Here is a 4,042-nt window from a genome sequence, read left to right as displayed (position 1 = left end):
AAGCAGTTTGGTACTGAAGGGATATAGTGAGAGCACCATGCAAGCTTCGCTGTCTGCCTCCCATACAAGTGGCTGAGCTCTTTCTTTTCTAGCTGGATCGGAAAAGAGCACCACACAACGATGTCTCCAAATGAAAGCAGCTCCGGGAAAAAGAAAAAAAAAGGCAACATCTCACTAACATCGATGTCAGCAGCAGCATTGCAAATAATCAGCAAATATTGAAATCCCTTACCGATCATTGATTTCTTCCTGGCCGGGCTTAGCATGCTCATGTTGCAACGTGCATAGCAGTTAGCGAGTGCCTGTCTCTCTGTAAAAGCCTCACATCTGAAGAGGAAGACACAAACATTCCCTTTGCTGTTCATTTAACCTTGCACAGACAGCAGCCTTTCATGGAAACAGCTAAGAGCAGTTTAGGATTCCAGCTCCTCATGAGGTCCTCTGTGTGCGGCTGCAAGGCCAAGTCATTGAGGAGGATGAGGATGATGGCCAATAGTGATGGATCATCCTGCATGGCTTGGTATAGTAACCTAATAAACTCCACAGGTAAAGAACACCGCCGATGCCAAGCAACGTGACTCTTTCTGGTAACAATAGTTTCCCTATAGAGGTGGTGATGGGGGGTGGTGATGAGGAGGATGTAGAGGAGGGGTGGGGGGGATCAGGTGGTCCTCCTGTCTACATTTGGGCATACCTCATTCATTTAATTAACCCCTGGAGATCCTGCGAGGGAACTGCTCTGATTACACAGTAATAGGTCCATCATGCACAATTAGATTCCGAGAGAAACACTACAGTTTGCATGAAAACTCTTGCAGTAAACAATTCCTGCTCGCCTTCTTTCCACGGGGGTAGGCACGCTCCTAATTAACCCTTGGAGGACTGCTCCATTAGCTGAGCGCTAATTGTCACCGCTGCCGCTTCGCACTGTTTCATAACATTGCTCTGAAGGGATATTACAGCCTATTGCACCTCCTAAATTAATTAACCCTCTCTGTGAAAAGGCACAGGCAGGAGCCAGCTCCCACCAGACACACTGACACCTTGGTGTGCCTTCACTGTGTCACTGTTCACTGCACAACACCTACTATACTCATCATGAAAAAAATGATAATACATACTACTGACATACAATTGCTACTGCTGCTGCTACTACTACTGATAATAATACTACATATTACCAACGTACAATAACTACTACTAGAACTAGTAATAATAATACATAGTACTGACATACAATTACTGCTGATACTACTAATGTTGCTGCTGCTACTACTGATAATAATACATATTGCCAACAATAAATATTGCCAACGTACAATAACTGCTGCTACTACTACTGCTAATAATAATACGTAGCACTGACATACACTGAGTGGCCAGATTATTATGACCGCCTGACTTTTGTAGGCAAATTAGCTATAATTTTGCGCTGAAGTTGCTAGAGGGCCAGACCATTATAAATAGGGAAGCAGGTTGTTTACCACGACAGTAGAAGTGATTTTTTTTCTGAAGATATGGGTAAACAATGCGATTTAACAGCCTTTGAATGTGGGATGATTGTTGGCGCTCGAAGCCATGGAGCGAGGATCAGCAAAACAGCAGAATTCGTTAAATGTTCAAGAGCAGCTGTTGTTAAAGTGTTTAAAGACTGGACTGTCAGCTGAAAATCTGGGTCTGAGCGTGCGAATTGTGGCCGTCAGCAACTAGTCAATGTTAGGGCAGAACGGAGAGTGGCAAGACTGGTACAAGGCAACAGAAGGGCAACAGTGCAGTGTCAGATTCCTCGCATCACCTTTCAACATCTCGTGGAGTCACGAGGCGGCCCAACTAAGTCATCTCGTGGAGTCATCTCGTGGCCCAACGAAGTACTGATGGGGGTGGTCATAATAATCTGGCCACTCAGTGTACATTAGCTACTAGTAAAAATAATACTAATACATATTACTAACATACAATAACTGCTGCTACTGCTACTACTGATAATAATACATAGCACTGACATACAATAGCTACTACTACTATTACTTCTACTGCTAATAATAATACTAATACATATTACTAACATACAATAACTGCTGCAACTGCTACTACTACTAATAATAATGATAATAATAAATAGTACTGACATACAATAGCTACTACTATTACTCCTGCTACTACTACTAATAATAATAATACTAATACATATTGCTAACATACAATAACTGCTGCTACTGCTACTACTACTGATAATAATACATAGCACTGACATACAATAGCTATGCTACTATTACAACTACTACTACTGATAATAAGAATACTATATATTGCTAACGTACAATTACTGCTACTACTACTACTACTACTAATAATAATAATACATAGTATTGACATACAATAGCTGCTACTACTACTACTACTGCTGCTACTACTAGTACTACTAATAACAGTGATACATATCACTAACGTTCAATAACTGCTGCTGCTATTAATAATAATATGTAGTGCTGACATACAATAGCTACTACTACTGATACTAATAATAATACTAATACATATCACTAACATGCAATAGCTGCTGCTACTGCTACTATTACTGCTACTACTACTAATTATAATAATGCATAGTACTGACATACAACAGCTACTACTATTGCTACTAATAATATTAATACTAATGCATAACCCTAACATATTACTAACATACAATAGCTGCTACTACTTATAATAGATATTGTAACTAACCAGCAATAGCTGCTGCTACTACTACTAATTATAATAATGCATAGTACTGACATACAACAGCTACTACTATTGCTACTAATAATATTAATACTAATGCATAACCCTAACATATTACTAACATACAATAGCTGCTACTACTTATAATAGATATTGTAACTAACCAGCAATAGCTGCTGCTACTACTACTAATAGTAATAATGCATATTACTGCTAACATACAATTGATAATTTTATTAATATTACATATAATCACTAATAAGATTTAATGCAATCTCTACTCTGATGACTAATACTATATAATAGGGATGTCCCGATACCGATGCTAGCATCGGTATCGGGCCCAATACAGGGCATTTTGACAAGTACTTGTCATAATGCTCCGATACATAGCGCCGAAGCTTGCGCTATATATTTTTTTTTTTTACTTACTTGGAGAGCAACAGCGAGTCGGCGCTGGTCCGGTGTGAGGAGCTCCAGGTGTGGTCCTGTTCTGTCGATGCTGAGAACTCATCGATCGCGCATGGCACGCAAGCGCAGTGCATGGTAGTTGAACTGGACAGGAGCTGTGTGTAGTTGGAGAAGTTAACGGCCGTGAAAAAGGGATGCAGGCGCAGTGTGAGTGGCAACACATGCGCAGAAGGTCCTTATGTGTAGCTGACCTACTGGCAGTACCCGGATGCAACGTCAGAGGTTCGCGAGGTCGATGAGTTCTCAGTGTCGACAGAACACCGGCGACTGTCCAGAGGACCTGAGAGCATTTGCAGGCCACCTAACTTAGGACCCCACCTGGAGCTCCTCCCACCGGACCAGCGCCGACTCGCCGCTGCTCTCCCGCACAGCGCGACCTCACCAGCGAGGCAACTAACAGTGAGTGAGGGCCTGGGGTCCCTCATAAGAACGATTTATTGTATTAGCAGGGGAAAATAGTAAATTATTGTCTGCAGTGTGTACTCTATATGTACTGCATATAGAGTACACACTGCAGCAATAGATTTACTATTATCCCCTGCTAATATGAATGGATTAAATGTTCTATATTACATAATAGTACATAACATGTAATTGTAATACTACAGATCATTTAACCCATTCATGTTAGTCGAGGAAAATTGTAAATCTATTGCTGCAGTGTGTAATGTATATGTAGTACATGCATACAGCACACACCTCTACTACACTACAGCAAAAGATTTACAATTCTCCCCTGCTAACATGAATAGGTTAAATCATGATCCATAGTACATAACATGTAGTTGTATTATGGATTATTTAACACATTCATGTTAGCAGGGCGGAATTGTAACTCTATTACTGC

The 4,042-nt window shown here is 40.7% G+C and overlaps 1 protein-coding gene across 4 annotated transcripts in view; it reads right to left on the bottom strand.

Moving 5' to 3' along the window:
- Positions 1 to 4,042, bottom strand: part of LINGO2 (leucine rich repeat and Ig domain containing 2) — a 277,251-nt gene that overhangs the window by 216,713 nt on the left and 56,496 nt on the right. For 2 of the 4 annotated variants that reach the window (XM_018556534.1, XM_018556535.1), the window contains exon 1: positions 233 to 829. The exons of the other annotated variants lie outside the window; for them this stretch is intronic. The gene's annotated coding sequence lies outside the window, so the exon portion shown is untranslated. Of the gene's footprint in view, positions 1 to 232; positions 830 to 4,042 lie in introns of those variants that run through there. 4 annotated transcript variants of the gene reach the window in all.

The sequence above is a fragment of the Nanorana parkeri genome, unplaced genomic scaffold (genome assembly GCF_000935625.1).
Source record: "Nanorana parkeri isolate BGI_ZX_2015 unplaced genomic scaffold, ASM93562v1 scaffold241, whole genome shotgun sequence".
Taxonomy (NCBI): Eukaryota; Metazoa; Chordata; class Amphibia; order Anura; family Dicroglossidae; genus Nanorana; species Nanorana parkeri.
The sequence above is the reverse complement of the archived record's forward strand: the minus strand, read 5'-3'. Positions and strand labels throughout refer to the sequence as shown.